Source organism: Zonotrichia leucophrys, chromosome 4 (genome assembly GCF_028769735.1).
Source record: "Zonotrichia leucophrys gambelii isolate GWCS_2022_RI chromosome 4, RI_Zleu_2.0, whole genome shotgun sequence".
Taxonomy (NCBI): Eukaryota; Metazoa; Chordata; class Aves; order Passeriformes; family Passerellidae; genus Zonotrichia; species Zonotrichia leucophrys.
The window spans coordinates 29,435,147-29,459,208 of record NC_088173.1 but is presented as its reverse complement, the minus strand read 5'-3'; positions in this window follow the sequence as shown (position 1 = coordinate 29,459,208).

Genomic DNA, 24,062 nt, shown 5'->3' with positions numbered 1-24,062 from the left:
AATGGCAAATGGTAATGGCAAATTCAAGACTGGCTGTTGTGGACCAACAACTCATTTCTTTCATATGAGTTCTCATCTCTTCAGTTCATCCTAAAAAGCCCACATAACCTTGACAGAAATAAAAGACCACCCTCAAAAGAAAACCTGACAAAGCCCTTTCTGGAGACTGTTTCTTGAGGACAGATGCAACTTAGCAGCTTAATGTCTCAGGTACTAAAATAATACTTCCCACTAAAGAAAACAATCTATTACTGCTCTCAGAGAGGTAATAAAATATCTGATTATACAAAACAACAATCTTGTCTTTCTGCAGAAACAATGAATAATCAAGTCCCAGTTTGGAGGCAACTTCTGGAAAACAGTCCTATTTTAATTCCAATCTTTTGATAAAAGACATTCAATTATTTTTTATTTAGGGTAAAATAAGTCTTTCTTGACACTTTCAGAGGATAAATAACAAGACAGAAGAAATTTTGGGGTATTTTTGTCTGATTGATTAATTTTGCTGAAGAATGGTGTTATTGCAATATATCCACCCTGATACAGTATTTGGTTTAGATATAATGATACATAATCATTCATGTAAGATACCATTGTTATTTTTATATCATTTATACTTTGTCAAAATATATGCCCTTTTGGTGAGGTTCAGTCATGGCACATTTTGAATAGTCCAAAATTTCAGAACACAAGATGCAAGAAATAAGAAGTGAATTAGCAGGAATCAGGGAGAAGAAACCTTCTCATCAGAGTAGCAGCAAAGCAGGGATAGGGATCCAGACACAGTCACCTGCAGGTTGCAGTTAAATTTGAGCAATAGGTAATAGCACTGCCATATTTCTGAGAAGCACTGAACAGAACATCCCACCAGAAATATTTTCTATCCAAATCTACTGGTTTTAATATATTAATGTATATAGGCAAGATGGCTAACATTCTTTTCCAATTAAAATACCATATATAGCAACTATAAGAAGGATAAATTCAACTTGTACTTAGAAATGACAGTTGCTTATTCTTTCACATCATCAGCAAGTCACCCACAGGTGCAGAGAGCTCTGTCTTTCCAGCCACAAGGATTTCAGATGCTAGATTTAAAATGACATATAATAACGCAGAAATGAAAATTAGATGTCATGTATTCCTTCATATAAAAATAAAAACCTATCATGAAGAGGTGGACAGGATTTTTGGGATGGTGGTGGTGTTTCATTTTGATTCAAATCTTTGTATTCAATTGCTATTAGTAATACAAGTGACGTGTAGTCTATAAACAAAAGGTTCTCCTTTCAAATCTAGCCCAGCATCCTTGAGTTTAACATATGCTTCACAACTGGCTGATTCAGAAACATTTTGTTTCATATACATGCTCTACATTCAGAAAGCATTTTGCAAAATGTTTCTTGCTGCTCAAGAACCCTCTTGCTTTGGGTTGCAATTGCTCTATACCAACAAAACCTTGTCACTCTCATTCTCTGCCTCAGGAAGTTGTAAAATTGTGATCTTATTTCAGATATTAGGAATTCCAAATTGAAAATTAATCACCTTGGACTTTTAAGAAGTTGCAGCTATCATGAAAATAAATTTGAAATCAACCTTTTTCATGTCCACCTGCCATTTTTATAAAAGTCAAAACCATATGTGCTTCCTCTTTGAAGTCTGTTTTTGCCCTCTAATGATAGCCTTCACATTCCACTGTATTGTTCTGTTAGCTATAGCTTTCCATCAGCCAACGGGGGGCAAGAGGGGAGAAGAAAAAAAAGAAAAAGAAAAAGAAAAAAATCAACAGCAGCATGACAAATGCTTGTGCAGATGTCTGATGCTGATGTGATAAATGACTATAGTCTATGAAGTTACAAGTACAAAATAATGTCAACAAGTTGCAATGATAAAACAGCCCATGAAATATTTCAATATATGTTCAACAGTCAGGGCAATTTCTGGTTTGAATTACCAATCAATTTTTTACTGGGTTGAAATTATTTTTCTTACAGAGGGACCATTGTTTATGTGGTTGGGTTTTTTTCAAATTTCTGTCACAGTCTTCACATTGGTAATTCTGATTAATGTGCTCTGATTCCCTTATTTTCTCAACGCTTCACATTTTATTAGGAAAATAAAAGCATTCACAGCACTTAAGAGTCCAGACTCTAGGCTGGGCAGAATGAAGCTGTCAATGCTGCAGCACTTGCAGTAACTCTCCTTTGAGGAGCATCAGAAGCACAGAGGTTTGCTGCTCTGTTGGTGCCCATTTGTGAAAAGCACAAAATGTAGAGTTGGGTCGTGTAGAACATAGGATGATTTTGGTCTCTTAAACCCAATTACAAATTTCCGTTTTTTCTGTAAGAAAAATAAAAATTCATTGGGTTTTCTTTTTAATGATTAAAGCAGATAGGCAGGAAAATCAAGTGACTAGTTGCTTTCATTTGTCATCCCCAAACTGCCAACAGAGCACTGAAATCTAGCAAGCCCTATCCTTCATTATGATCTAGTAATTCAAACATGTAAACAGGGTGAGGGGGAAAAGTAAAAAATTAAAATAAAATCAAAAATAATTGAGACAAAAGCACGAAGAATTCATCGTGTGGCTGGATACAAAAGCAGGCATGCATGAAAGAATCACATGCCCCTTTAATGGAGAAAACACATTTTTCTCAAATACAAATTTTAAGCTGCTTTAGTCAAACCTAGGTCTGTGCAACACCACAACTGATGTAAACCACAGAGAATTACCTTTTTTTTAGCTGAGAGGTTTGTGCCTTTCTAAACCAAGTCCACTAAACTGACTTATTTACATTCAACAAAACAGGTGCATGACAATTTACAAGTAAGCCATAGTAAGAGATTTTGTGATATTAAACTAAAGCCTTTGTATGCTGTGCTACTCAATGAAGTTTGTAACTTCTAAGTTTTAGTCCCAACAGTGGCATAAATTATCTGGATGAACCTGGAGGGTAACTAACCATAATGGCAAAACAAGAAAAGAGTGCAGTATTCCCTTTGGAACAAGTGAAAACAGGGTTCATTCTGATCAGTTTTTTAACCAATGTCATCCGTTAAACTTTTCTAACTAATAAAAATACTAAGAATAAAAACACACGTGATATAAGAATGGAAGACCATTGAAGTTTAATTCAGACTTTGGGGAAATCCCAGACAATCATTTTATACATGAAAGAAGCCTCCTTATCCTTTTAATGAAGGTTTAGAAAAGACAGTGTTTCTTGCAGTTCACTGTGTCTACATACTCTGTCAGCCTCATAGAAACTATTTTTCATAGTAGTCTGGAAATCACAAATGAAGGAGGTCCAATTTTGACAACATCCTCCTTCAAATCCTGTGCTCATAGAGTATATGTGCCCACTGTACACCTATGAAGATCCATTTGTTCCCTGAACTGATACCTATTTAGAAAGGAAAAAAAATTAAATCATCACTTTTTCACCTCCTCAGTCCTGCTTTTTTTTTTTTTTTTTGCCATAAGGGAAAAAGTGCATGTCTGAGGCTGGCTTTAACTGGGATCCAATCACATTGCAAAGAGCAGGGTCGTTTCATCACATAACAGGAAAAACAAGACAAAGAAAGAGCAGACTGAGAAATTCCTGTTCCAAACTTCCAAAGAAAAAAATGCAGGTGTAGTACACACCCATTTTGTCCAAGCTCAACTGATACTTAAAATAGCTGTTGACCACCAGTATTCACCTTGTATTACCAATTTTGACTATTCTTCTCTTTGAAACTCCAAAAGTGTTTCTCAGTGAGTGTACAGATCTGCTTCTGATTATATGTGAAGATTAGTCAATTGTTTTCAGTTCACAACAGCATCCTTTTCTTAGTCATAATTTATTCGTTTACTGTTTTCCATAAAAGTATATAGCACCAGTCATAAGTGAAATCTCTACTAGAAACAAGACACTATTGAAAAAAAATTGTCAAAATTTTTACAAAACCCTTTTCACTATTTTATTTTTTGTAGACCATGAAAAACATGTAATAAACACTAAAAAACCCCCATAACAACAACAACAACAACGAAAATCCCCTAATAAGCAACAACAAAAAAAATTCTTGAAGACAAAAAACAACCACAACAATAAAATAAAACAGGTCAAAATCTTCTCTACTATGGCCACTTTCCTGGTCAACACATTGGCAGTCAGCAAAGATACAGCTTGCTGGCATTTGTTGCATGGGCAGTATGTTTCTACTGCTTTAGAAGGGGACAATAATCTCATGATGGCACCAATAATTTCACACATGAGGGCTCCCTTCTATTTAAGTCGAGGATTTTGTTAGACCTCAAACCAACAACTTTTTATACAGGAAGAAATTAGTTAAAAACATTTTCAAAGTCACAGAGGTAGGAAAAAGAAAGCCACTGTGGATATTTCTGCAAGCAAAGAAGAAAAGACTGCACATCATTTTCTAATTCTCTGTGCTGCCATGGGAGCAGCAGCCACTGCCTGGCTGTTGAGCTAAGCAAGCAGGATTGTATTTGCATGCTGCATATGCACGATGTCGAGGCTCTCCTGGGTCTGGAAAGAAAGTTGTAGAATTTGGCACCACAGGAATGAACTGTGCTGGAAAGCAAACCTGAGTATTTCTCAAGGAGAGGTGCAGCCAGGACTTGCTCTCATTGCTATCACTACTGAAAGCCTTCCAGATCGCTGACAAATTTCTTGAAGGAGACCCAGCCATTACTAGTGAATAAGGTCTTCCCAACTGCTGTCTGAGTACTTCTGAGCTTTTTCCAAGTCCTCCCAGCAGTAAATCTCACAAGGAGGCACAGTGGCCAAGAGAACTAATGCAATCCTTTAATGCATAAGCAGGGAAACAGCATAAAGCAAGTAGGGGTAATGAGCTGATATGACCCTCTGCATATAGCATTAATGAGAACATAAGTAGTACACTGGGAGCTCCCCAAAAGAATTCAGAAAACTGGTGATAGCTCAAATGAGAGCCACAAAGTGATTCAACATCTTGAAAATACTGTCTTATAATAAGAGACTGAAGAAATTCAACCCATTTAGTTCATCACAGACAAATCCAAGTGGTGACTGACCACAGATTCCAGGTCACAACATAAGGAAGACATTTGTGATAGCAGGGAGCTCTGCAGTATATCTTAAAGACGGGAAGACAGAATGACAGCTGATATTAGAAAGACTGATTTCAAGAGGGTTATTGACTGTTGGAGCATTTCATTGAAGATGTAGGGGATTCACCATCATGTAGCATACTCAGACCAAGTTTCTTTTCTATAATTTAATCAGAAAAAACAAAAAAAACAAAAAAACCCCAGGGTCTTGGCAATGCATATGAAGTTTGGGTCTCTGGCTTGTGTGGTGCTGTTAGGGATAGATGATCAGATTGGATTCTTCTGACACTAAATAACCCTGTATGTGAGCTATAGGCTCAATGATCACAGGACAGAAAAAGCTCCCCATGGGTAGTCTCCCCATGCCACCATTCAATAAACGGCTGAGATATAAACATCTCTAAAGACTGCCCAACAGCTTCACAAATAGGACATTCCTAGATGTGTCTGCAACTTCGCTTTCTCCGGATAGTACCATTTAGAAGCCCCTGTCCTTTTTTTCTTTCTCAGACCTAGATCCAAACATTCAGCCATTTTACCATGACTCTCAGAGGGAAAGTCACAAAAAACTATCCAGGAAAAAACCGTTTTTGAAGGGAATGATTTCTCTTGAGATCATTCTTGTATAGAAGTTGGAAGGCTAAATTTCTGGGGAACAAATTGGGACTTAAATGCCAGCAGAATGAAAGATTAAAGTGTATTTTAAGAAACAAAGATCTATTTTAAAATCAAAACACAAAGAGAATAATTTACCTTTCCAAGGGAACCTGCTAATTTCAATTACACATTCATTAATATTAATAAAATATCTGCACCATAAGTAAATGCAGCATTTTATAGACATTATTATAAAACATTCTTCAGCCTCAGAAAACATTATTTCAGGTTCAAGATCCATGTACCGGAGTGTTTATATTATCATATTTTGGACAAAGCAATAAAAACTCAAGAGAAACAGAAAGATAAGAATTCTGACAACAATCAGTAACATGAAAATATTCTTGGGAGACAGGAAAGTTTACTGAAAAAGTATGTTGAGAACTGTTTCCTAGGAATCATTCAAAATAACTTCCAATATGACACTCATCCCAATGAGAAGTCAACAGTCCAGCATGATGTGCTCTTTGTGTTACAAAACAAATGAGACATGTTGGGAAAGTTTGTAAGCCCTCAGAGGCAAAAAAGAAAAGCAAAGTAAAAAAAAAAATAAAACAAAAAACCAGTGGTAACTTCAAGAAACAGTGAAAGGCAATTCTGGGAGACAGATGAGTGGTCAAAGATGCCTAAGAAACACACACTAATTACATGGCTCTCACCACCACATGTGATATCACTCACCCAGCGCAGCACAAGCTCTTGGAAACAATAATCAGCACATTTTCCAAGGGGCTTCAAGAAAATGTAGTAAATCCAACTTCTGACTTTTTTGATGATTTATGTTAATACATTGCAATAATTTTTTTCTATGTACAGTCTATGGAACAACTGAAATTTAAACGAATGTTTCCCATAGAATATCCAGCATATCAAAATAGCAACAAATTAATTTTCACAAGATGTTTCATTTGCTTTTATTAGAAAGCCCAATTTTCATATCCTGAGCTGGAAGTCATGATCATTTTTAGAACATGCTGACAGTAATGCACTGCGTTATGAAGACGTGGGTATGTGCCTCAGAATGGATTTGCTGACTTCTAAAGTTTAGTGCTGAAGCTTTTTTCTTTGTTTTACTCAATATTATTTTCTTTAGTTTTAAATGAGAGCCAACTTTTTATTTGAAGTTGCTCTTTTTCAAATGCCTGATGAATTACACAAGTTGTACATATATGCATTACATATGTTTATTGCATAACTATTGTAAAATCATTTTGTCTTAAAATATAATACAATTACAGTCTGGAAAACTGCCACATTTGGCTTGGTCCACATTTCTCAAATCTAGTCCCAGGCAATGCTTTTCCCCAAAGGTGCATAAATGATATGCAAACCTCCCAAAGGACAATCTTGGAAGGGAAGCGCATAAGAACCATTCCCAGAAAGAAACAGAAATAGTAAGACTGATGCATTTCAAAGATGCAGACTACACGTGTAGTAGACTGAAAAAAAGATGCTTTACCACTGCCACCTTTGTTCAGTAAGAAATTTAAATTAAATTAAAGGCAGCTAGATACACTCTTCACTGTCCATGGATTTGGTTCCCTGCCCAACTCCTTTAATACATTGCCATTGCAAGGGTTTGTTTGGGAGCTGAAGTCATAAATCACACCGTGAAGCTGCTTCCTCTCTCCTTGCACACACCTGCAGAGGAAATGTGCCAAGGGGCAGAATTAGGCATGCTCTCAGCACTCTGGGCAATAAACCAACCCCAGAAGCAGCCTGGGGTGGGCTGCCATCATTTAAAGCAACCAGCAGCATTTTAGACCTGCAGAGCAGCTGAGAATCTAGAGGATGTGAAGATGGCACAAGTTTTCTAGAGGCAGCCCCAGGAGAGCCCTGCACAGGCAGCTGCTGGAGGCCCCAGCTGTGTGCAGCAAGTGCCAGCAAGAGCTTTACAAGAGCAGGGCTGGGATTGAGGTACAGGCACTGGGAATGTCTCAGAACAAACTGAGCTGCACTTGCAAAAGGTGTGAGAGAGCTATGGGGAGTTGTCACACCTGCCTTAAGGGTCTGACCTGCATGTGCCACTGCCCTACAAATTATAGATGTTTCCAGAGCTGCTGATTTCTAGTACAGATTAAACAAAATTGAGTGACCGATGTTTCTTGGAGTGTTTTGGGTTTTCTTTATCCTAGCTTTGATGGCTTGCCCTAGACTCCTCCTGAGGGATCCCTGTTTTGACAAAAATAGCTCTAGATAACAATTTAGCTGTTTTAAATAATGCTATTTGTAATGCAGGTGGATAGTCTATTCCTCATAATGTAATAATAATGCATTACATCCATTTTACTAAACCCACCATGTCAGCCCCAGATTGAATGTGCAATGTTCATTTGTCTCCTACTTTATTGACTATATAAAAAATATACCGTATCTGTCACACTATCTCAAAATGTCTGTTTTATCTGTGACAAAGCACATGTTACAAATGGCTATTCATAGTGACTTATACACAAAACTATTGCATACCCTGTTATAGAAATGAGTGTGTCAAGGAACTGACACCCAGTACTCAGCCATCACCATTCTGTATTACAAGACATAAAGGAGCACTGAACTCAAGGCCTCTCTTATTCCTCCTCCCCATCAGATACCACCATGCCTGTACCTTCAAGGTGCTTTTGTAGCATAAAGTCATTACTCTGATAGTCCCTGGCAGTCCACCTCATCTTAGTAAGTTCTGCTTCCATTTTTTGCATCTGACTTCAAGTCTCCTCTTTGGAAAATACATCAGTTCCAAAAGAAATGGAGTATAATCTGATTCATAGTAATTTGTTTCTCTTTAGTTATCAGGGCTCAGTTTAAGTCAAGAAAACATCAAGTGTAGCTTTAAAGACTAGACAAGATCCAACATGTGATTATTTATCTTAAAACTCCACTGTGGGATATCCAGCAAATAAAGTGAACTGGATTAACTCCCTGTGTTAGTATAGGTAGAACCTTAAACTGCAGTTTATAGCAGTTAAAATTATAGCAGTTTATATTGTTAAAAATCTAAAATTTTCCAGGTTGGAGCCCCAGCTATTAAGGGCAAAGCTCTTTTCAGCTTCAACTACAACCAGAATCTATTGCAAACACTTCTGTTAAATTATAAAATAACCTCCAGTTCAGTTTTCTATAAAATCATCATTAGTAGATCTACCCAAATTAAATGATAACATGCTCTTCCTTAATTCTTCCACAACAGCATGTAAAGTGTAGAAAAAGAAAATAGACATGCCTACAGTTTCTTATGGGCTTAATATCCAAGCTACAGTTTTCGTCTTAATGTTACACTTCCTCTTTGGCTGCTCAACACCATTTAAACCAACACCAGAGACTGATGTTACTTCTGTCCCAGTGAAATCACCAATCCTGCATTTTATCTAAGGTTACTCCATTGAAATACTTGACATTTCTTTGCTTCGAATGTCTGACAAAAATCACTACTCAAGGTGATGTGGCTGTACAAACATATTTAGCTGAGGTTTAAGCTGTCACTGAGATGGGACAAGGCTTCATCCAATATAACACACAACTTATGACATAAATGTGGCCTCAGGGATTTCTTTCATGATTCAACAAGTCTCCTTTTGGTAGCAGCAGAAAATGTAAACAGGCATTATTGTTCTAGAGGTGCTGCCTTGACATTTCCTTTCTGTTTCTTGCCATGTGGCCACACCTCAACATGCTGAGCACAGTTCAGCAAAGTCCAACAAAGCCAACTTGCAAAAACTCTGGAGAAACTATAAACAATACCACTGTCTTTAGAAAGCATTCAGAGGGAAAAAAGTAAAAAAGCAGTTGGCATGACGCATGGACTAAGCCCAACAGTGTTTTGAAATTACTATTTCCTGCTTTTATAATCCAGTAACTTCTTATTGCTAGTTTTCAATCCACTGTCATGCCCAGACTGTTTCTTTGTTACCTCTAACCTTGCTTTGGAAAAAATTATAAAGCTTATCTTCACATATTTCTACAATTTTTTGCGAACTTCTAAGCCAAATGATATAAATAATACAGATTTTTTTCCTTTTTGGAGTTTAGAGTTTTGTGTCCTTCAAATAAATTATTAGTCCTACAGCAAATAAGTAAAAAATGTGTTACATTTTTTATATTTATAATTTATAGCATGAAATAGGGCAACTGACTCCTTGCAAAACAGATTTGAAACAAGGACTCAAAACTACCCTTATCTTGAAGGGATTTTGTATGGAAGCATACTGAGTGTTATTTACATAGTACTAGACACTGTCATTATACATAGTAAAGTCTATAAAACTGTAACAGAGATCCACAAAAGAACATAAATGATCAGGGGCTACTGAGTCTCAAAAGCTGGTTGTGTGAAAATTTTTACAAGTAAAAAGCAACACAACAATGAAAAAATCCCAAAGCATATGACAACTTCTAGAAATTTATATGGCTTACTGAGCTAACAAACCTGGGAAATAAATTATATTAAATTAAAACAATTAAATGGCATTTCCTAGTCCACTTGGTTTATTGCCACAGCAAAGATGTTCTGCACTGTCACAGCCAACAGCTCTTAGGTAAGTACTGAAATTAAGTATTTAATGACGTATCACTTTACTAAGTTTTAACTGTATGACTACAGTTTGACAAATGTTTCCACACCATCCTCAACTAGGACTTCTTCATAATGTTAGTCATATATAAAAAGAAAATAAGGATTTATTACTTGTATGAAAAGAATCTATAATTAAAGTTTAAAAGAATGAGGAAGATAATAACAAGTAGCATTTACAAAATGGAGCATATCAAACTACTCTGAAAGCCTTTCTGCAGCTTAATTTATTGAGAATGCTGTCAGTAGGACTTGACTGGAAACTGCAAGCATGAACAGAAGACCTGGAAACCACAGTTTCTCCAGCTGACAATACCCAAGGGAAAATATAATGCCTGAAAGCAGCTTTTGGGAATAGCTTGAAAAAAATAAGGCATGTTATTTTCATTAACAGCATTTAATCAATGAATCCTTAGAGCCATAAAAGCTTTCAAAAAAATTAAATATTTGGCAAATATGTATCAGATGACTAGCTGATCATGTCCCCTGGTAGATTAATTTTTAAAAAATACTCTTGATTTTTCTAGGAACTCTAGGAATAAATTTGATTTTGTTGCAAGCAATGCAAGTAATCAGAAACAAAGTGCTAATTATTTGGATATCAGTTGCCAGTGTTCCAACAAGTGAGTAATTTTAAAGTATTTAACATAATCAAGCGTCTAAAAATCTTCACTGTTCACAACAGGAATCAAACTTTTCCCTGTTTACCAACTAAACAGTATACCACTGATAATCTAGTTTTATTTCTGGAGACATACTGTAGCTCAAGACATCATAAGAATATTATTCTTGATACTTTGATAGCAAAAAAGCATTGCACATATAAATCTGTGTGTCCACTTTGTGCTGGAACTCTCTGAGAGATAAAGCTTTATTCAACACAGGGATGACAAAATTGAGCATGGTGTATATGAAGTATGAATTCTGCAACAATTTCAAAATAGGCTTTAAGATGAAATGAAAAAAATATTTTCTTTTGAGCTGACCCCTTTATGTTATTTGTAGTTTTTTCAAAGAGTTGTAGGTTTTTTCCTGTCATTGTCAACGTATTCATATTACACAGAGAGACTTGGTAAGAGAACCCTCCCACAGCTAACACAAATCCCACAAATATCTTTGGTATCAGCCAAATAGTGGGTGGCCTAATGGATAAAATACCCACTCAAAATTTTGAAACAAGCTCATCTGGGTGCATCTTACACAAGTTGTTGTGTGGCTATGGAAGGCAGCACAGGTTTGACCATACAGGAATGTCCAAAGGTATCTTCAAACACCCTCCACCACCAGCAGCCACTATTGGTGTTATGGTTTCAAACTACAGCTTTCTATCACCTCCACAGCTTCCAATAATGCATCATTCAATCATGCTTTCAGCCTACATGAGAATGTAGCTTAGAATCTTAAAGAATATGTTAAATTTACAACCATATAAATGTATTAATTTCAGCTTCTTACTAAATATGCCAAATCTGTCACCTGATGTGCAAACAAAATAGGAAGAATAAAAGAACTACTACACCTTGTGAAAGAAAGATAAGATGATTTTAACTTCTTATTCATAGTTCTTTCTGCAGTTCATACACTTTCAGGATGGGTGTGTGATGTGGCCTGGGTTGGGAAGACTTCTGCCTTCCAGAATTTCAGAAGTGACAGGGGATGGAACAAGCTGTCTTGGGACACACACAGTCCCCAGTGGACTTTCTGACAGGCTAACATTTGATAGAGGAGGAAGAAAGGGGGTGGGATTTGGTCAGTGAAAGATAAGCAGTTATTTTATTTAGTTATTCTGGTTTTTTTTTCCTCTGTAGGAACAGGAAAAATTGTTTGGCAACTATTCAGCCCCTTCGCTGAAGCCAAAACATTAGCAGCAGTTGAACAGTTTTTATTCCATGCTTTTCCTAACTAGCTGACACAGGGAAGGAGTAGCAGCAGTTGAAAACCAATGGATAGTGGCTGGGTGACATCACTCTTGGATCAATCTCAAGAGTAAGGTTTTCCAGCATGATAAAGAAAACACATCACTGGATAAACATCTGACCACAAGTAATTCTTAATGGTCATAGTTAAACCAGCAGGGAGAGATCAACGATAAAAAAAGTAATTTTAAAGTGATGGTTGGAAACTTATTTAAAACACCATCAACCCAACACAAAAAGTACCAATACTGATGGACACCACTGATCCATATATACTTTGAAGCCTACTGAAACGGAAAATTTACAGGAAGGAGAAAAGACTAACATACTTAGGGACTTATGGCTGACAAACCAGGAGTGCTTTTTTCCTGAAAGGAAAGCATGCTCCTAAGCTGCATTAGTAAAAAATCCCAGCTTAAAAAAATCTAAAAAAAAAAATCACACTCCAAATTCAAAGTACAATTGATCTTTGATTAAACTATGATCAGGTATTTTTATTCAAAGACCCATAATTTTTAGAAAAATTGAAAAAACCCAGTAATTTTGGGTGATGGGAAGGATTTAAAAAGTGCCCTTAGTCTAAGTATCTGAAGAGTAAAGCAGCAATCATTTCAGAACCTGGTAGGGAAAAATCCAATGAAATACTTGATAATTGTAAGAATAAACTATCCAAAGGTATAGTTTTGGGGAATTAAAAATTTTTGGGCATTTTTTAGGCCAGGCTAAACACCCATCTGTTATGGAGTGCATAAGGATAATGAATTTAATTCTGTTGTAATCCCAGGAAACAAACTGCAAAATCTGCCAGGCACCTTTCACAATAAATGCTTCTATTAAATACTTCACACATTATTAAAATTGCAGGAAAATGAAATAACTTGGGAGTGTTGCAGACCACAGATAATATTGGTTTTCTTTACCCAAGAGTAGGTAGTTTATTGTCCCCATGTGATGTTTCTTGGAAAAAGGGAAAATTACAAGTCAATAGGAAAGCAAGTAAATTGAATGAAGTACTATAAGTAGCACTAAGGCAGCAGGCCAATAATTTTGGCATTAATATAGAGCATGTAATATTAAGCAGCAAGTGATCAAACATTCTCTGCAGTCAGACTTTGATGTTGGAAGGTGGGTAGGCTCCCAAGTCATCTCATGTTGCCTCATTGCATTTCCTTTAGAGCATTCCCCATCCTTAGCATATCCTATTCCCTGAACCAGGGGCTACTTCTCCCCTGAGCTCTCCTTAGCAGGGTTTTGACATCCTCTCTCCTTATTTTAGCTCTCTCCCTCTCCTGAGATGTCTTCCCCCATTTTACTTTATTTGAAGGATGTCGACCATCCTGACAGGTGGATATTCCCCAAGTCTCACAACTCTACTCAAAAGGTTTCTTATCAGGGTGCCCCTGAGCAGCGAGGACTCATAATTCATTTGAATGGGAAACAGTTGGGGGCTCGCCACACTTCATCCTGTGAGACTGTTGACACTGTTAGCAGCTGTCAGTGTCGCTCTTGCTCTTACCAACTGGGAGCATATCAAAATGTTACATGCACATTCAGCAGTGTAGTCTCTCCTATTTCAGTTTAATGGGAATTAGAATACACATCAAGGGGAAAATACACTCCACAGTTGCTAAATAATTTGTACTTTTTTTTTTAACTTACTTGTTATAAGCCAAAAAGGTGAATTCAAATTCAAGGAACTCCGTTAAAATCAGTTAATACCAGTAATGGCATTTTTTGACTATACAAATCTTTATTTCCCATCAGGGCAACTAAAATCACTGTACCATTGTCTCAGTTTAGGGAAACGCTAAATCTTACTGAAATGTCTTGGTAATCTAGAAAAAATGAGATTGGCAATCTCCATCCAATTCCCAACTGGCAATTGTTCACATTCCAAAACTGTGAAAACTTTGTTGGAAAATTCATTTTGGAGGCCAAGATTAGAATTTCCATGAACTCTACACACAACCATAAACAAATGGAGAAACACGGATAAATACTAAGATACTAGATTGCTACTTGCTGCAAGATATGGGTGCTTGTCCTGGAAAGAAAGTGAGAGCTTCACTCTTAGATTAAACTAGCATTTTCATGACACACTCACATAAGCACATCACTTGAAAATACATCACCTACTACCCATGTAGTTAATTTCATCATCAAGTGGCAGCAGCCACAACTTGGTTATCTTGACTGCAGTTTTTGTTTCACACTTTGAAAATAAAGATGCATCTTAATTTCTGAAATCTTTTGTACAAAAAAGAACTGGGATAAGTAAATTATACCAATTGTGTCATTACTTACTGTTTACACTTACGTACATGATAGTGACATGCAAAACTATTTCATCGATGGGTCATCCAGGCTCTGGGTTGACACTTAGCTCTGGAGTATTTAGAAACTGTGATTTAAGATGTCACCACTGGCAGCTGTCACCCACCTCTAAACTTAGCAGCAGCAGGAATAATTTTGCGCCAGACCTTCAGCCGCTACAATTCACAGCCTGACATATTTTCTAAACCACCTTCATTGCTTAGTCAATGCATCTGTGTTCCAGACTTACCTACCCGCCTGTGAATTGTGGCAGCTGAAGATCTGGAGCCCATTTACTCTTGCTGCCTTTGCAATAGGGGAGTAGCCTTTGGTTCAGGAGGGAGCAGACAGGTTCTGGTGACAGCATCCCAACGTATCAACTCTAGGACTACCATTGGGTGCCTTAGGAAGGGCATTGCCAGCAGGATGAAGGACATGATCCTGCCCCTCTACTCAGCCCTGGTGAAGCATATCTGTCTAGTTCTGGGCTCCTCAGCAGAAGAGGGACATGGAGCTGCTGGAGCAGGTCCAACAGAGGGCTATGAGGATGTCTAGGGGACTGGAGACCTCGGTTATGAGGATAGTGTGAGGGATCTGGGCCTCTTCAGCCCAGATAAGGAACAAGTGATTGGGGGCTACAACAGCATCTATCAGTATCTGAAGAGGATGGAGTCAGGCTATGCTTGGTGGTGTTGAGCAATAGGACAAGAGGCAGAGGGCAGAAGCTGATGCACAGAAACATCTAACTAAGGAAAGAAGAATTGTGTTGCTATAGCACTGAAGTAGATTGCCCAGAGGAATTGTGGCCTCTCCCTCGCTGGAGGTATTTTCAAGAATTTTCTGGACAAATCTTACGTTGTGCCTGAGCAGGGAGGTTGCACCAGATGACGCACTGCTGTCCCTTTCAACCTGAGTGATTCTGTGATTGTTGTAGCTACAATGTTCTCTTGGGGTGCAGTCAGCGTGCACTCACACGTGCTCCAACCATTCAGTTTGACAGCACCCCAGGAGCAGCTCCCTCCACAGTGCTGGCATGACTAGCAGATTCTCTTTTGGGTAGGACATATCACAGATGTTATTCTAAACCATGAGCTCTCTCTAATTGGTCCCTTTCAGTAGATCTCAACAGTCTCATTCACCTGCAATGCTGAACACCTAAATCTAAATAAAATAAGTTACCACAGAGCAGTGGTTGATCTATAAAATCACTGGGAAAGCTGAGATATAAAATAAGTGCTCTGACAATAATTAAGTGCTCTTGCAATAATTGTTTCTGATAACACACACGCAGGCACACACAGTCAAAAAATAATTTTTGACATCCCAAAGAAATTAGATTAAGTAAACATGTTGTGTTCCCTTTTATATCTCGAAATAATTCTTCTTCCTTCATCTCCTGTTCTCAGTTCCTCCTTTTCTTCTTTGAAATTAAAAGAACAGAAAAGAAAAAATAAGGAAAGCAATTAAGCTCTATTAGCTCTGAATTACTTGGCTAGCACTGGTTTGAGATGGTAAAAAAAAGAAAAGAAAATTATAATGGGAAGATCTTCTAGCCTTTGCAGTACAGCTTGTGAGAAGTCAAAATGTACTTCCAGATAAGTTGGGAAAACCCAAGCAAGCAGCTTTCTACCAGATAGTCACCCAGCTGAAGAGGAGCTAGGAATTGTTTTGATTTTGGTTACCCACACAGCTCTGACACAGCTGCTTTCTTCCCCCAGAAGAGAGAACACTATGACAACAAACACCACCCCAGAACTCTCCTCTCCTAATCATGACCTCAAGCTTGTTTCCACACCACCCCTTCCTGGATGCTGCTACCTCTCACTGTGAAGGCTGTGGTTTCCCACCAGGTCTGGTTAAGTAGAGAGTTTCCCAGAAAGAAGGCACAAAACCAATAAAGCAATTAGTGACCAATTAAGTTCATTAATGCTGTTTACCTACAGGAGAAAGGCAAGCCTTAAATAATTAGCCATAAGTTTATTTTTTAAGAGTAAAAAAGCCTTTTGAAAACACCTTCTGAGTGACAATGTTTGTTTATAGACAGCCATCAAGGTATTACATTTTTTCACCCTCTCCTAACTTATTTCAGATGTTAGGAGAGCAACCGGTCATTCAAAACATAATATGCTTTATTCAAGCAAGGGAACTAATTTTATTGCAGTAGCAATAGTTTAGTGCTGTGATTTTTAACTCTGATCAGGAGCTGATTTTAGGTAATGATTACAACTGTAATCCTGCTGAGAGTTACAAATTATCAGCACCTCAGCAACAGATTTTTAACCTTCTGTTCAGCTCCTCAAATAGAACATGAGGAAAAATATTTCCCAGCCTTTAAAAGTGTCTTGTCAGTGTATTAGAAGTTTGTACACATTTTGTTATATCTTTCTTCTAACTTGGCTTTACTAAGGAAAAATTCCTTTTCACAGAACAGAACTCACAGACAAATGTAAAACTGCAAATATAAAACTATCTTGTGTGTAGCTGTATAGTGCCATGCACCTATTTTTTACCCTTTGTCCTAAGGACAGGAGGGGACAGGAGAACAAAACAGGTCTCATTAAGACTTTTCTGTCTAAGTTTCAACGTACAAAACACTCAGAGAAGTGTGTGGCTCCTGCAGCTGGAAAAATGTATGGATTTTTGCTGTACTCACATGAAAGGGATAAGCGCCATGAACATGGATAGGACAATACTGAATGGAATCTGATTAATTAGAAAAGTTGGTAATATTTACACACATCAAGAATTTCCTTTTTTCTCTACATTAAATTTGAAGAGTAGCATCTTTATGGTTCTGTTACAAACCTTTATTTTCTTTCCTAGTGTATTGAAATGTTATCTTCTAGAACGTCTTCCCTCTGTGTCCATTGCCCTTCAAACAATTCCCTTAAATGCATCAAGCATGACTAAAGAATGCCCAGACTTGAAAATCCATGCAACAGCTACTTCTTTCAAAATGTGACCAGCAAATGCTCTTGTATAACAAGAAATCAAGCTGCCTAAACACAGAGTTCATTTAGCTCTAGTCAGAGCATTATGGAGTTGGACAAATCTGATCCCTGCCTCACATCAGTCCAACAGCATATGCACTGTGCTTATGACTTTGAAGAGGTGCAACACCGAAAATTGATTTCATGTCTGTGTATCTTCGTGCATAGATGATTTGCCCACAGTTGATATGTGATACCAGAATTACAGACTGTTTGTCCTCAGTAGCTTGCTTAGCCTTCTGTATGTTTAAATTATTTTTTATAAATCAGATAATCGTGAAAACTGTTTTTTGTAACTGCTGACCTAATTTACCTCTTAAATGCATAAGATCTATAAGATGCCCATGTTAAGGGGATAAAAACAGAGAATTCAATTTCATAGATGAAACATAAGAAGCAGTTCTTCTAAAAGTAAGAGAACTAACATATCAATCTCTCAGCCCAAGAATGAAGATCACATTTCTAGTATGCTTTTAGGGGAAGTGAATCGCATACATAATCTTCCTAAGTCTAATAAAAGTGTTTGGACTAATTTTGATGAGGCTGAACCTTTTTTCTTTCTTGACTTTTCAACATGGAGGATATTTTTCTATATTTATTTATATTTTTTGCTTTCAAATACATTCTTAAATACCTTTTACTCATGGAAGAAATTATTAGAGATTTTCATAAGTTTTTAAAATAGCTTAATATTTATCTTACATCTTTGAAATGATAAATAGAGCCTTTTGCAAAGAAAGATTCATATTCATTTTTATCATCCCTGGAAATTTAAGGATATTTGGATAGAGGATGTTTCCCTGAGTTACTTCAAGAACATAGAGTTATAATAAAAAACTTTTTAAAAATACTGGGACTTTTTAGAACAAAATGCCATGTTCAACCTCTTTTTGAATATGTCTTCCCAGAATATCCAGATGCTTAAAGAACATACAAAAAATCCTGGAACATCAGACTCTTAAATATTTTGAATTAAGAAGCATTTTACACAGTAATGATAAAAAGTCAGTGCTCATTCATCTTATTATATTAATTTCTGTAAAATTAAAAAGCCAGACAGGGTCACAGATAGAATAATACTAAAAAAAGTTCTTGTCTGATATATGTTCTTTTCCCTTAGTTGTTTGGTTTGCCTTCAGTGGTAGGACTGCAAGAATCGTTCTGCATGGTTAGCTTGACCAAGAAGGCCTAAAATTCTGATGTTTTATAGCCACTGCCTTCATTCATTGACTGTTTGCACTAAAATTATTTGTGAGTCAGCAGCTTGAATGGTTCTCATCTATTATTCTCATTCAGTATTTCATTGAGCTCAGTGTATCAGAAATCATCAATGTTTCCCATAGATTTTTATCTCTACCATTTATTTTGACAATGCTTTTGATTCTATATTGTGGCTCTTTTTAGGAATAGGGAAAAAGAGACATCAAGCTCTTAGAAAGCAACTATGTATATCCTAGGATTATAATTACTCAATTTGTGATATTAAAGAGATTCCAGTCCCTAAAGATCATGGATATCTGCCACATCTGTGTGGGCACATCACAACTAGCTTTACACCAATCCTGGTCTATAGCCATGCAAAACCAGAGCTGAGCATGAGTTCATCACAAGGCTGCTCAAGCAGTTTTGTGGACACACAATAAAATTCACCTTTTGTATACACAGGAATCAAGTATCATCGCCTTGCAGTGAAAATTCAAAAAGAAGAATAGTGTTCTTGCATGTAACATTTAAAACCATTTTCAAAGTTAGACTTTGAAATCCAAGGGATGTTAAGAGAATGGATATTCTTATTGACTTCATTTCATCTCTAAGTGTGGAGCTGGCCACAGTGGAATTGGTAGGGAAAACCCTTTCTGAAGAAATACATATAAAATAGAGAGAAAACCATAGTATAAGAAAAGACAGGGATTGACCTGCTGTTTTTAAAATCCAGGTGAGTTTCACTGCAAAGTCAATGACAATAACATGAGGCAAGGATCTTTTGGGAAAATCCACCTGAAAAGGAGAAATTCAGTACCTTGTTCATGTAATTTTGTGCACACAAACTTCAATAATAAGCAGTAGTGTTATTTTTCTTTTTGTTTTTTATTCCTGTATCATAACTACATCTCTAAAAATATTTTACCAGAGGGCATGTGATCTACCAACTTTTTTTCACCAGTGTGGCATTTCTGTAAACTTTAGAAAGATTCCCAAATGGCATAATTTCAACTCCTAATATTGTGAGAGCAATGCAGTAGAAACCTTAATCAGGGCTCCTGCTCTCATTGAAGTACATCCCTATTTAGTGACCATCCCATTTAAGGAAAGTTTTCCTGAACCGTCACTTAATGTAAACCAAATGTTCTCTGCAACTGCTCCCTCCTACTGCAGCATTTTGACCCTTAGCCACCATATTAACACCTCTAATTGTAACTGACAGGGCAATTTCCTGGTTGCCATTGTGCGAGACAAGCAGCGAACACTAGCCACAAGCAATTTATGACCTTTGACTATCATATTAACTCTTTTAATTGTAACTGACAGGGCAGTTAGGCCAAAAAGTGTCCCAGCAAAGCACTCCAGGCACTTGTGAATGTCCCACTAAAGCCAAGGAAGGAGTATCCACTCATTAATGCAGAGGGATTGATATGGAGAAAGAAGGGGCAATACCTGAGGCTGGACAATCCTCAAACTCCCTGGAATCATCACTGATTATTTTTTTGCTTCAATTTGCCCTAACATTCTCTGCTAAAAGCCAGAACTACTTTTACTGAATGCATGGAATTTAGTTTTAACTTCTGAAGAAAATTTCCAAGTATGTTCTCAGTATTTCTGTTCCTAGTGAAATTATTTTTAATGTCAACAAACTTCAAGTTCTTTGATGAAAAAGACAGTTCCTCAGTATTTTATGTTTGAATATGTAAATGTTCTTACATTGTTTAAATAAAAACAACTTCCTAGAGTCTTGGAAAGCATATGAAGTTAATGCACTTCTGGTCTACAGCCACTGAAGCATGCTCTAACATGAGATGAAATAAGCGAGAGGTTATCTAAAGTGGAAAAGGGGGGGGTGCCGCAGATGACTCATATCCACTTTTGGTAAACTGGCCTCTAGAGGGTGGAATATTGTATACTCACAGACACTTTAGCAGGTCTGATATCATGCAGCAGCAGGTGAGGGCACCAATTGGATGCTAAAAAGATTCTCTCTTATTTGTTATTTATGTTTTAGCCCTACATGCATAAACACTGATCATTACATTTGATTATTTTATTGTATTTTTTGATCTGCCCTATGGATGGGTTATATTCAGATAAGGTAAAAATACTGGATACTTTCTTATTGCAATCTATCAATCCTTTTTCCTTCAAAGGAAAAAAAAAGCAGTTCCATTGAAACAAAACCTGTAAGCAAGTCAAACAATCTATTTTCAGATGTTTTCAGTCTTAAATATCATGTCAAAAAACTTTTTTAAATTCCAAGCACTTTCTAGCTGTCCAAGATTTCCTTTCCCAATGTGAGAAAAGGGAGAAATCCATATGAAATCTAGAAAAACTGAATAGCCTGTGTTACCAAACACAGAAAGTGAGAACACTGAGGAGTTGAAAGAGATCCCGGCCCAAGAGTGCATTTTCACAAATGCCTCTTTTGACAGCAAACCTAGCTTGCCCCCTACATTCATCATCTCGTTTACACAGCAGCCCTACAAACAACATGTCAGCTTAACTGAGAATGAAATTACACATTATAGACAATGTACTACCTTGTAGTCACCAGAACAGGAAGATCTCCCTTCCCTTCTTATTTTCAACTACTCTTCCTCCTCCAGGCTTGGCCTGACCATTTCCATGTGCCAGCAGAAGCATGTCTCTGTTGGGCCAATTCAGCCCGCTTTCCCCTGCAAAAACACAGAGACACTTTTTGGTGGATTTGCTTTTCTGCCAGCTTAGTGAATGGAATCAGCTCAAATTCCTCTGAGGGAGGGAGAAATGGCTATCAGACAGGAGACAGGGGAAGAAGGGATACAAGTTCTCCTTTTTAGAGACACAGCAACAGATTTAAGGCTAGTCAAGCTCAAAGTATAATGCGCAACATAATCCTGAAAGGCAGTTACTGACAGAGCAATGCCAAGGAAAGACATATATAGCACTGCATCCTTAGTTAGGTTGTTTCATTATTATTGCTGATAGGTATTATATGTTATCTTAACATTGACACAAATGTCAGTAAGTAATTTTTAAAAATATTTTTAAAGTTATTATCCAAGTAACAAAGGACTCTGTCACATTTTTAGAAACTACCTTATAATGATCTCCACAGCAATATACAATCCTGTGCTTCCTTCTAACGGGTCGTCTGTGCCCTAGAACAGGTTTACCCTCTCAGAAGTGATCATAAATGAACGGATTTGTGCTCTTTCAAATCTTTTGACAGACTTTCTCTGTCTCCTGCACATCTTCAGTTTAATGTTGCTTCCTAGATATCTGTTCAGATTTGAGATACAGTTTTATTTTAAAAACCATGTAGTCTACATAACTTCATGAATACTATTAAATGAGACAAAACCTTGTAGAAACATCACAGAGGAGAAAATATTTATTAGAGCTGTTTCTGCTTGATATTACCACTTACATTGAATTCTGACTGTTGGCATTCAGGTGCTTCCACCTTGCATGTATTTTCACATGTAAGGATAAAGGGGATGGTGGCATAGGAGCTTTGAGCTCAGGCCAGCTTTGAGCAGAAAATTTTTGCACTGGTGCAGCTGTTTCTCAACAGTGGTTAGTATCAGGAAAAAGGAAAAATTTCACATTTCCTACTTATGCACTGAAAAGACCAGCATTCTCAGCCATGTAGCATGAAAATCAGCAATAAATGTGGAGAAGACCAAAAGGAAATTTAAAAAAATATATATAATAAAAAATACAAACATAAAAGAATTTGAGGGAAGGATTAACCCAAATACTTGCCTGCTACTGAAAGTTTTTCTGTCATGGGAGAAAACAAATAAAAAGGAAGTCCTCATCATTAATAACATTTTCTAAAACATTCTTAGTAAAACTAATGTGCCCCAACCTACCTTACTTTAAATTATTTCATCTGAGCTCTCTCTTAACACAAATACTGCTTTCTAAAAAAGCCATCAAAAATACCCTGTTATGTCCTTCTATCAGTAGCACAACAAATTATCAAATTAGAAAAACTGAAAGTGAGAAAGAAATATAAGGGAAGTTGGGATGAAAATTACTATTTCTCACCTTTCTCTGTCATTTATTTTTAGTCAAATAATCTGCTTTGCTTCTTGTATTTAGACACATAAGTCTATAAATAGGCTCCTAATTTTCTGATTGCTCTATGTATGTGATAGTCATTTAATTAAGAACTTAATAGCACCTTTTTTAAAATTGTGTTCTTAGGAACACAAACCTGATTGAAGCTCCTAATGTCAGGCAAATCTTTTTGTTTTTGCATTATTGCATGAGAAAATATAAACAAACTCTTACACACAACTCTTTGACAGGGACATACTCTAAATTGCTATCTGCTTAATAAACCTCTATGGAGGTCCTAAGCTGTTTCAGATGAGAATAGATGTTTGATCAGATGCACGAAGGTTATTTTAAGTAAGCACGCAACTATCTTGTCTGGTCTTTCAACAGCTAGAAACTTCTACAAAGACCCATGGGAATGGGGGAATTCTACTTTAGTAGACTTTGCAAGGGTCCTGGAGGACTTGCTAAGAATGCTAAACAAACAAGGTCTCCCATTCCACCCAGGCACAAAGAGCTAACAAGCCCCGTGCCCCCCTCCCCGTCCTCCGGCAGGCTGTACCTCCCACCGGCAGCCCACACTCATCAATACACAGGAGCAGCAGATATCGCACACCAGATCCTGCTGTGATGAGCAAACACCAATCAACAGCCCCATTAACCTCCAGAGGACGGTGTTGTTTGTTTACAGTAAATACTAGAGCACTGCCAGAGGACGGATGAACAGGAAACGCTGAGGAGGCTTTTCCCCCTTCTGTTTCAGGAACATTTGGAAGTTTTGGGTTTGTGTGCAGGCCAGTCTTGGGTATTCCTTTCTTCCTTTTAAAAAGAAAACAAGCTGATGAAAATTCAGTCATTTAAAAATTACAGTAATTTAAGTTTGGTTGGGTTCTTTTTATTCAAGAACCTTCAGTCAGAATGTCTACATTTTCAAAAGCAATTGTTAATAAACAACGTATATAGCATTTTTCATGGGATTATCAAGGGAGAGTGCTAACTATCATTAACTAAGCATTATCCAGCTTTATGCAGATGTTTTTTTATTGTTCTCCAGCCCTTCAATACTTTGCTGTAACATGTACTAAATGAACTGGAATCACCAAGTTTTGCATCCAGGACTAGCAGACGGTGGAAGGGATTTGGGTGAATACTACACTTTATAGAAAAGAATGAGATGTTGGGAAGGGTTTAGGGAGAAGATCCAAGAAATTCTGAAATCCACCGTGTACGTTGTTCCCACCTCAGTGGCACACTAGAGTGAGTTC